The sequence below is a fragment of the Hyla sarda genome, chromosome 1 (genome assembly GCF_029499605.1).
Source record: "Hyla sarda isolate aHylSar1 chromosome 1, aHylSar1.hap1, whole genome shotgun sequence".
In the NCBI taxonomy this organism is placed as follows: Eukaryota; Metazoa; Chordata; class Amphibia; order Anura; family Hylidae; genus Hyla; species Hyla sarda.
In genome coordinates, this window is record NC_079189.1 from 423,407,781 (window position 1) to 423,420,129 (window position 12,349).

A 12,349-nucleotide genomic window follows, 5' to 3' on the forward strand; every position below is an offset into this window, starting at 1 on the left:
AATAAAGAAATAATGTGTTCACACATAAATCTCCAGGATCTTTCTTCGATGCACACACATGTAGCCAAAATGTGGTCTAGATACAGCAGCCAGTCACCACACAGGTTTGTTGACAAACTCATGTGGGGATTGGCTGCCACATTTTGGCTACATACAGCTGACTGATCGTTTGCTTTCACCCTTATTTTATTAAATAATATAACTAATGTGTGGCCAGAGTGTCGTTGTTAGATTGTGTTCACAGTGCGTTTTTGTTACGCATTTATTATGCATTTCCTGTATTGATTGGCGAATTCTAATTACTGTCAATGAGCCCATCATGTAAACAAAAATGTGAGGTAAAAGTTCTACAAAAATGCAGAGTGTAATAATAGCCTTAAAGAAGTTATTTGGTTCATCAGGTCATGGGGTGTAGCTTGCCAACCTTTCTTTAGCTTCATACATATTCCTTGCTGTGCAGAGCTGTAATACAACACCCATAGAATTTCAAGGAACACTACTGCACTACCTGCATTTTCCTTCGATTTTACAAGGAATTTGACAGATTAGTTTCTACAGAAGAAAATGTGTAATTCAATGTAATATGAAATTACCAAATGATGGGAAATAGTGTCTACAGCCCCATAGTATGGCACTGTAGGGACTCTATGTGCCACTATATGGGCCTCTAAATGTGAGTTTATTATGAAATTGTCCCAGTATTGCTCTATGCATGGTATAGTTCTCAGTACTAATTAGAAAGGAATAATTTGCTAAAACAATGGTGTCAAAATTCCTATTCTGTATTCTATTTTCTGTATCTATTTTATTGTATGGTATGTTTTGTAATGTTTTGTATACAATGTACATGCAATAAATATTTATTATGTTTAATAAATGACTTGTTTTTATTAAACACTGTATCCATGTATTCTTTACCACCAAATATGTAATACACTTAACGTTCCAATAACAATTAAATGTTTCCTGCATTGCTAATCATGTAATAATATAAAATATCTCTCTCTCTCTCTCTCTCTCTCTCTCTCTCTCTCTCTCTCTCTCTCTCTCTCTCTCTCTCTCTCTCTCTCTCTCTCTCTCTCTATATGTGTGTGTATATATTTATCTATGGAGATGAGGGGGAATAAGAGAAGCAGAGATACTTAAAGGGGTACTCCGGTCCGGTGGTCAACGTGTTTTTCCGTTTGTGACTTACCCTATTTGTTTTGTTTCATTTCTATTCATGTTGTTTAGGCGATTATATTTCCATTCTTTGTTGTCTTTTTATCCCCCACTTTGTTTTCCTATCTTTGCTTCTATTTCCTGTTTCTTGCTGTGCTGAAAACTACAAATCCCAGCATGCCACATGCCTTGCTGGTTTGGGGCAGCTCCTTTTTTTGTTTGTTTGTTCTGCCCTTTACCCACCCTACTATTTTCCTGGGTCAGCCCCCTTATACACAGCACACTAATATAATCAGCCCTGGTTGGGATACACTGGCATACACACCCAAAAGGGACTACAACTCCCAGCATGTGTCATTCAGGAGTCTTCAGTCTGTGGTATAACACCAGCCTGCTGCCTCTGTAGTCTCCTGGGGGTTGTAGTTCACCACACCTTTACAGGGCATACACCAGTGTTTTCCCAACCAGGGTGCCTCCGGGTGTTGCAAAACTACTACTCCCAGCATGCCCTGAGAGGCTTTGGGAATGCTAGGAGTTGTAGTTTTTCAACAGCTGGAGGCACACTGGTTGGGAAACACTGGTGTAACATGATGTGTATGCTGAATAGGCTCCCAGCATGCCCAAAGTCTGTCAGGGCATGCTGGGAGTTGTAGTTTGGCAACAGCTGGAGGCACACTGGTTTGTAAACACCAGCATACACACACACAACAGGGACTACAACTCCCAGCATGTGTCATTCAGGAGTCCCCCCTCCCCCTTCACATATAGAGATCATTCCCAGTATGAGATTTATTCCCCTGCAGTCCATACATCCCCAGCCCATGCACCTTCTCATCCTCCCCTTCAGATCACACACTTATCTTCTCTGTCTTCTTTCTCCTGTTCAGATCTGTGTCCTCAGAGCAGGGGGAGGGGAGGTGGGGAGCTGTGTACCCAGCTGGATGAGATGAGGGGGCGTGGCTTATTTATCTCATGCAGACAGAGAGAAAAAAAAAAAGAGCTATGGCATCTTGGCCACAACAGACTCAGAACTGTGGACAACAGTAAAAGAAAACACTGAACTACAGAACTTCCTGCCCAACAAACAGGTAAGCAAAACACACACATGCTGCCAAAACATATAACACATGTATACTGCAAAAAAACTAAACTTACAAAGATGCCATATAGTAAAATAAAAATTACCACCGGAGTACCACTTTAAGAGAGAGTATACTGCCTTATTGTGACTTTAGACCTCATTCCAGTGTTTGATTTACAGATTATATTACTCAGTACTGCTCTATAATGTCCCCCAATCTGCTACTTCCTTTTAGGGTGTGCTTATGGAAATGAACACACATATATATATATATATATATATATATATATATATATATATATATATATATATATATACATTTTTTTTTTTGCTATATACATATATATATATATATATATATATATATATATATATATATTTGTAGGGGAATGTTCTCATGTTTTGTGTGTAAGCAGTGTGGGGGAAACAACTGAAAATTAAAGATGAAGCACGCCGAGAAGAAATCTTATGGAATATGTGATATACAAGTTGTAGCCCCATTACAAAAAAATATATATATTTATATTTTTGGACGCATCCTGTTCTGCTAACTACTGACCCTTCTCTAATTCCTTCCATATGTTTCCACACTGTACACTCTATAGAAATTGTCCCTTTTAAAATCTCAAATGATCTCCTGATGGCTAAACACTATGGCAACTACTGCCTATTGATTTTCCTGGATTTCTCTCCAGTGACACTGTAGATCACCAACTATTACCCACCATGCTTATCTCTACTGATCTAAAAAAAACATCTTCAGGATTTGCCTATTTCTCACTGTGGAAACAGCCAAAACCCTTATTGTTGCATTGATCTATTCTCATCCTGGTTACTATGACGCGTTACCAATCAGTATTTCCTTTGCGTAACTCTCATCTCTCCAATCTATCCCAAATAAAGCAGGTTGGCTCATCTTTCTGTCTGACTGCCACAAAAATGCTTCTACCTCGTGCTTGTCACTGCAGTGGTTGGTAATTCACTTTAGAATGCAATTTATCTACAAGACTCTGCATAGTGTTATATCCTCCCTCATTTCTGTCTACCACTTCTGCCAACTATGACTAGCATCTGAACTTCCTGATGCTGGTTCTTCACAAGTTCTCTGGACTGTGCTACCCTTAGATGTGCATCATTATAAGAATGCATTAAAGGAACTTATATTCAAACAGGCCTTTCACATTCCTTAACCCCCTTGGGAACCAAGCCCATGTTGGCCTTAAGGACCAGGCCAATTTTTGTTTTTCACTTTCGGTTTTTCTACCTCCCCTTCTAAAAATCATAATGCTTTCAATTTTGCACCTACAGACCCATTTGAGGGCTTGCTTTTTGCGTCACCAATTGTACTTTGTAATGACATCACTTATTTTCTAACAAAATCTGTGTCAAAACAATAAAAAATGTATTTGTGGGGTGAAATAAAAAGAAAAACACTATTTTGTAGCTTTTGGGGGCTTCTGTTTCTTCACAGTGCACTTTTTGGTAAAAATCACGCCTTATATTTATTCTGTAGGTCCATACGGTCACAAGGATATGCAATTTATGTAGGTTTTATTTTACTTTATTTTACTACTTAAAAAAATTATAACTACATGCACCAAAATTAGTATGTTTAAAATTGTCATCTTTTGACCCCTATAACTTTTTTATTTTCCCGCATGTCGGACAATATGATTATTTTTATTTTTTATTTCACATATGATTATTAAAATTTTTTATTTCATTATTTAAAGAGGTTATCCAGAAAGTTAAACAGATTTGTAAATTCGCAAGAGCAAAGGAAGACAAAGGCCGCACTCACCAGTCAGGTCTTTTTATTCATATCCAGCCAGCATAGCGGTGTTACAGGCGGGGGAGCGGGGTGGGAGGCGGCTGTAGTATAGTAGGCCTCATTTATAAAAAAAATTTCAAGAACATCTTTATCATACTGTATATGCAACCAGTTCTTCATAAATTGATATAGAAAATGGACAGCTCATTGTTACTTGTGGACATATAGGCCAGTTTTTGTGCTGGACTATTTTTGATAACAAGGACCTTACATTACTGTTTGTACTTACTTTATAATGCAGGGAAAATGTTTGTTCTAATCTATATAATAATACAAGCGAACAGGGCGAAGCGAGTCAACGACAAATAAAAAAAGATCAACAGCAACCAGATGGTGGCTGTAAAAGCAAATAGCTGTATAAAGTAAGCTATCATAATGTTAACTAAGGTTATTTTCTATAGTACATCATAAAGACAATGACCTGCATGTACAGCATGCTTTGACTTTCCTGGCAAATTCAACATAAGGGATAAACGCCTGCTGAATTTTCATTATGCAAAATGGTGCTGAGTCCAGGTGTTCTTAAGTTAAAGTTGCCTTCAGGACTGATATAATGGCTATTGCTATGGTTTACGGGGTTATTTTCATGAGAATGACAGTGTGACTTTCATTAGCTGAGATTATAAAACTTTTCTTAGGTCTAGCAAAATAAAAAATTCAAGACCAGCTTTTCGTATAGAAATGCTCAGGATAAGGTTACATTTTGCATAGTTTTAAAGAATAGGACAATCTCTAGAATGTTTGTAAATAGATTGCTGGTTTATAAAGAACTTTATCTGCAGAATTTATGTAGAAAGTTGTAATGATTTGTTGTATTGTATATCTAGTGTATATCTAGTGTTGGTTAACTGCTTAGATTTACAATTATATACACATTATTCCAATATGGCACTAGCATTTTAACCAAGGCCGGTTATGCCATTAGGCAAACCAAGTGTCCGCTTGAGGGCACAAGGACTCCGCAGCCGATGGGGGGGGGGGGGGGGCAGAAAAAATCAAGACTTTTTCTTTTACTAAGACCCCACCTATGCGCCCTGCCGCCGCACAGCAGAGGTCACTGCCGCCGCTTGCTCCGCTGTCCGCTCACTCTGCTTTTATTGCTGCGGGCTGCCTTGATTCCTGGGCACCGCTTTCACTGTTAACCTATCTGCGGCCTGCGGCAGTGACGAGGTTCGTCCTCCTGCACCGGGGAGCCACGCAGGAGGATGTCACACATCAATGAAGTAGCCGCCTTCTCTAGAAGCCCATGCACCGGCAGCAACAGATTATTTGAAGTTTCCTGCAGGCTGCCTTGATGAGGTAAGGGCAGCTTTCTAAGGGGGGGGGGCACCTTCTGCTTGGGTGGAACCCTGATTTCGGTGAACATACCTGTCACACAATGTGCAGCTGCAGTCCGGCCTGGGGCAGTTGCACAGTACTGGAGGTGCCTTACTTCTATGCTGCACCTCCAGACATCTTCCTGTATCAGGTCAGAGGGGAGGGGGAGGGGCGGAAGGAGCACAGAGGCCTGAGAGGTCAAAGGCTATCAAGCCCGGAGGCCCCTGTGCAGTCAGTCCTGTGCCCTCCTCCTCTTCATCACCTCTGCTGATCTCCTCCCGGCTGCAGACCCCCCTTCATAGCGTCCCTGAATGGAGTGAAATGTAAGGAGACAGGCTGCATGAGGTAACTGTATTACAGTGGTCTCCAAACTATGTACCTCCTGCTGTTACAGACTACACTGCCCAGCATGCCCAGAAAGCCTTTGGCTCTCCAGGTATGCTGGGAGTTGTAGGTTTGCAACAGCAGGAGGTACATAGTTTGGAGGCCATGGGTGTATTGTATACAAATGTGAACAAGCCCCTTCCCCAATAAAGATAAAAATCCCTTTCCCGTACAAGTCGTACAATAATAGAAAAATATAGACTGCAGGTCACATCTACTACATAATCTGTACTCAGAGAGATATCACTGTGTTATCTGTGGTGTTACATAGGACTGCTGTTACGCTGAGCGCTCCGGGTCCCTGCTCCCCTCCGGAGTGCTCGCTGCGTTCTCCTGCGTGCAGCGCCCCGGTCAGACCCGCTGACCGGGAGCGCTGCTCTAGTATCACCGGCGGGGATGCGATCCGCGTGGCGGGAAGCGCCCGCGGGTCGCATCCCAATCCCCTCACCTGCCCCGTCCTCCTTCTGTCCCGGCGCGCGCGGCCCCGCTCTCTAGGGCGCATGCGCGGCGGCTCTCTGAAATTTAAAGGGCCAGCGCACCACTAATTGGTGCTTGGCCCAATTAAGTGTAATCACTCCCTACACATAAAAACCCTTCCTGTCCTTGCCGGATCTTATCCAAGGCTTAATATAATTAGGATTTATGCAGAGATCCATCCGGATTTAGGGGTCTGTTTAGGTCCGGTGATCTTGCGAAGTTAACAGGGATTGAGATAACTCACAGTTTTGTATGAATGGCCGTTGTCGCAAGGCTTGGGCCTAGTCACTGCGGAAAATAGCTGCGCAGATCCGTCCTCATCAGCAGCGCAGGAACAAGAGCACATGAAAGTGATTAATGGCCGCCACTCCCTTATATGGGCAGGGGCAGGGCCGTTTTGGTTTGGTCCGAGTCAGCTGTCACTCACCGTTACAAGGCATGGTGGGTGAACACGTCACTGGGACCTCCTAAAGTCCTAAAGCAAAACCATAGAGTTTTCCACCTGATCACATGACCCGCAGGTCCTGTTACGCTACAAACAGGTAGACAATTCAATATATTCACTTTTTATACTTATAACTGTATAAATATCAGATAGAACTACTATACATTTAGTGGCTAAGTGAGAGGTGACAAGGGGAAGACTAGAAAAGAGGGACCCCGACGTCCTAGGGACTCTGACTATGGGGACCTCTACATAGGTAACATATAAAATACTGTACCGGGACACCACAAACCCCCTTGCTTAAAATAAGTCGACCTCGACGCCTGTCCCCTAAGGCAGAGGAACTAGGACTAAAACAGGATTATATATATATATATATATATATATATATATATATATATATATACATATTTTTTTTTTTTATTATTATTATTTTTTCTATACATCCTGACAAAACCTAAGTAAACATTAAATACATTCTCTGGATACTCTTACTAGTATTTTGACTAGACAATGGGAATCTATTTAGACATTTTGGTGCTACCTAGACAGTGATGAAGCTATCTAACCTTTAGTTTCTAGCTCCTTAAACATTTATTATAGCTCTCTATAACATTTATGAGGCTAACTAGACATTAGTACAACTCTCTATACATTTAGCTTCAAGCTGACTATACATTTTGAAATCTCACACATTTTTTCTTTTTGCCAACAATAAGTTACCTGTTAGTACACGAGCAGTATACTAGTAGCCGGACGCTAGGTCACAGTAAGATGGCTGCTAGGGTCGATCGGCTACACGCTACTTATCCCTAGAGCACTTCCAAATAACCTACCTAGGTTACCTTTAGAAATACGTGTTCAATTCTACACTCGCAAGAGCACCTACTGGCCAGGTAGAGCATCTCACACACGTAATACAGAGAAAATACATATGAGTGTACCTAACAGTGGCAGGAATTGGTATATCAATAGGCTACAATTCCTAAGTGTTTGTTTGAATGTGAGACATATTTTATCTTTGTGTATGCACTGAAATAGATTGAGGGGGTACATTTAAGTGAGTAGTCTAGAGTACTATGTGTGCAAGTACTATCTTAAAGCTAAGTTACCCTACTGTTTTTTGTTGAGAAAGGTGCTAGCGATTGGCGACAGCAGCAATACTACCCTCGGAGGAGCCGGGGTGTCACCTATTAAGTAACTACTAAAACACCTTTGAGCATTTTTATTTCTTTGTATGTACATGTGTACAAGAGTTATTTACATTTTTTGTGTTTGGTGTACACGTGCATATAGCGGACAATTTTCTTTGTACAACCTTGATTTACTTTTATGTACACAGACATGAGGCTATTCTTCTTGTTTACAGGAACCCTATACATTTTTACTATACATTTATTAACACTCCAACAACTGTCAGGCGCATACACCTGATAAGTGCAACATTTTGGCGAGAAAGTCCTTTAAATATAGGGTTATGTACATAAAACGGTTGTGTAAGGCTCTGCAGTCCACCTACACTAGAAGTCTAAGGGAAACACGGCTTTACCACAATTAGCCGGGCACAAAACTTATGAATCCTACTTGCTAGGAGTCTCTTGACCTGATGGTCAGGCACAAAGCTTGATGGATACATTGCTGAACTTAAAACTGGAACAATCTTAGCACAGTCCTGCTAGGCACATGTCTTGAACTTTGTTACTGTAAAACAAAAGTGGTTAGTACAGAAAAGCAATAAACATTACTTTACAGTCCTTCAAAAGACATTTCTTCTGAATCTCCTTGTGCCTCTTGTAGATCCTCTATATCTGCTAACATCCGGAGCAGGCGAGGAGTTAATGTAACTCTTCCACACCACATTGGTGAGAGTAGAATGGTTAACAGTAGGATTTAGAGTGACCAAAGGCATACTGGCCGGGATGTAAGTGGGGAAATGGGGCTGGAGCACCATCTCCAAATTAGGAATGGGGCAAAACACTTTCGTCGGTACCCTGGAAGCAGGCAAACTCCCCATGTCAGAAGAGAGCCTTGGTACATAGATTGGTACCTGTGCAGGAGGCAAACTCTCATTGCTCCGAGAGGGCCTAGGTACGTACGTTGGTACCTCTGGAACAGACAAACTCTCATTGCTCCGAGAGGATCTAGGTACGGTCTTTGGTGCCCGTAATTTAGGCTTACTTTCTTGAACTTGAGCAGGACTTGGCACTTTACTGTACACAGAAGATAATTGATGTTGTAGAGGCTCCTCCTCCTTGAGTACGTTGGTGGAGGCATCAGGAGCAGACCATTTCAGCCTCAGGTTGAAGGGATCCGATTCCCAATCCGTAGACGGAAAGTATTTGAAGGGAAGCTGTGTTGGGGCTGATGGTCTTGTGACCGCTGCAGCCCATTCTCCACGTAGGCTCTGGACGGGGGTGTACTCCACAATTTCACCCACCTCCAAGGAGTAGAACTTATTATGAAGATATGGCCTCTATACCGCTCGCCGGTTTAGGAGGATGATTTGCCCAGTGTGGCAATCAAGAAGTGTCCCATAACCTCTGACCTTGTCGAACTTGGCCACAGTTGCTCTTCGTCGTTCTAAAGGCTCCTCCCCTTCTCGGGGATGGTCCCACTTGCGGATGAATAAAGCTTCCATTTATTTAGTATTCTCCTGGTAGCGGATTCTTTCTTTAGGAGGCAAATGCACATGCTTAGGGGCATACAGTTCTTTGTGTCGGGCCTTTAATCTTTCCATCAGTTTAGCCAGCTCGGCTTCTTGATGGGCCCTTTCCCTTTGTGTGGCTGGAATTGGTGGGAGTGGCTTCCCAAGTACAGGTTGTAGAACCGCGTGCATATACTCGATGAGTCCTGGCTCGTCCCCAAAGATCCACTGGGGTAAATCTGGTGAGCACGGTCGTGCACTTGGCAAATTTGATCGAGGTATAGCTTCAGGGCTGGAGGAGGAAGAAAAGTCCGCCTCTGGCGGGGTACTCACTGCAGACTCCTCCGATGGGATCTCGGCCCACGAGCCCAAAGTTATGTGGTGAGGGGACAGTCTCACCGGCGATGCACCTCCAGGTGTCCCTGCGCTCTCCGCTGGAGGTGTCTCTGGCCAATCGTCATCATCATCAGGCAGTGGGGGAAGATTGCAGGCCCCCCTCTTCGTCTAATGACAACCGCTGCAGACAGTCAGCAAGTTCTTGGAAAAGTCGGGCTGCGACTGCCACAACTTTCTGCTGTTCTGGCGCCATTTTGCCATCTTCACCATGTGGAATGCGGCTCTCCGCCATGTCTGTACTCTCTGGCTACCCTGTGCAGACTAAAGAGGTCGCTGTGCGTGGTGTCTTTTATAGTGGGCTTCCCCAAAATGGTGGCCGGCAGGAAGGACGTCGTCGGTGCAGCCCCGACTTCCGGTCCTTCCAGAGACGACTCCTCTATCTCCAAGTTCCCTTTCGGCTGTGATACAGCGACTTGGCAGCCACACCCAGGGGCGGGGCGTGGCGCAGCGCGGGCATTCTTCACGCGCTTTTCCGGCAGCAGTTCGGCTCCGCCTGTGCTGACCGGACCAGAGGATCGCAGCATAAATTCATTGCGTAGTTTACACATCCTAGTTGCAGATAAATTTTCGCCTTCCCCCTTACTTTTCTCGTGGCCCCCTTGTATGGCGCACCACGGATACCGCTCCTGTACACAACAACATGGTTCACAGCACATGAATAAAGTTCGTCACTTGGGGAGAGTACACTTTCACTAGTGGCAACTGTAGTAGGCACACACCCGAATCTTGTTCGTATGACACCAAAAAGGCTTTGTGGTAGCCCTTGGGGGGATATAATACAGTGGGGGTGCTGCTTCGGTATATGAGGGGTTAACCCCTATCACTCGTGACGCCAGGGTGTGGGTTAATACGCCTGGGTAAATCTTCGGCCTATCGCCACCCTTCCCAGAAACAATAGGTGCGTGCTTAAATGAATGAAGGTCCACAATAGGGATGAACTTGAACATGCATAAACTTTACTGAAGTACTTACGGTACATCCAATTAACCCCTTAAGGACGCAGCCCATTTGGGCCTTAAGGACGCAGAAAATTTTATTTTTACGTTTTCATTTTTTACCTTTTCATTTTTTTAACTCTTTAATATTTTCATCCACAGACTAGTATGAGGGCTTGTTTTTTGCGCGACCAGTTGTCTGTTGTAATGCCATCACTCACTTTACCATAAAATGTATGGTGCAACCAAAAAAAATACTATTTGTGTGGGGAAATTAAAAAGAAAACCACAATTTTGCAAATTTTGGAAGGTTTCGTTTTCGCGCCGTACAATTTATGGTAAAAGTGACGTGTTCTTTATTCTTTTGGTCAATACAATTAAAATGATGCCCATGATAACATACTTTTCTATTACTGTTGCACTTAAAAAAAAATCACAAACTTTTTAACCAAATTAGTTTGTTTAAGATCCCCCTATTTTGAAGACTTATAACTTTTTCATTTTTCCGTTTAAGCGGCAGTATGTGGGCTCATTTTTTGCGCCATGATCTGTACTTTTTATTGATACCATATTTGCTTATATAAAACTTTTAATAAATTTTTTATAATTTTTTTTTGGAATAAAATGTTATAAAAAAACAGCTATTTTGGACTTTTTTTTTTTTTTACGTTCACGCCCACTGAGGCAGGCTATACAAGTAGATTGCGGTACTGATCAGTGCTATGCCAAATCTGCTCTGCTTTGTCTGCTTATACAGCAGACTGATGACCCGGGCCGTCAATTACGCAGAGGGGGCGTCACTACAGCCGGAGAGAAGGGACCGAGTAGGTGTAGCTCCCCGCCCAGGGCACTACTTACAGTGCTGCGGGGCACACTTTATAAGTTCATAGTAACCCCTTAATTTTTTTGGGGGAATAAAATGTTATAAAAAAAAGCAGCTATTTTGGACTTTTCTTTTTTTTTTACGTTCACGCTGTTCACCGTCCGATATCATTAACATTTTATTTTAATAGTTCAGATATTTACGCACATGGCGATACCAAATATGTATATAAAATATTTTTTTACACTTTTTGGGGGTGAAATAGGGAAAATGGGTCAATTTACGTTTTAATTGGGGGAGGGGGTTTTTCAAATTTTTTTTACTTTTTTTTTTACTTTTTTTAGTCCCATAGGGGACTATTTAAAGCAATTACTCGATTGCTAATCCTGTTCAGTGCTATGTATAGGACATAGCACTGATCAAGGTTATCGGTCATCTTCTGCTCTGCGGGAAGGCAGATCAGTGCAGAAGACTCCCGGAAGACAGTGGAGGCAGGTGAGGGGACCTCCGGCTGCCGTGCTGGATGATCGGATCGCCGCGGCAGCGATGCGGGCGATCCGGTCATCCAATTATGTGGCCGCGATGCAGCAGATGCCGTGATCTGTATTGATCACGGCATCTGAGGGGCTAATGGTGGACATCCGCGGGATCACGCCATTACCGGCGGGTCCCTGGCTGCGATCAACAGCCGGGACCTGCCGCTCATGATCCGGGCATCGCTCCGATGCCCGCGGTTATGCTTAGGACGTAAATGTACGTCCTGGTGTGTTAAGTACCGCATCACCAGGACGTACATTTACGTCCTTCGTAGTTAAGTGGTTAACAGCAACAGTCTTAGTAATACAGTCTCTATAC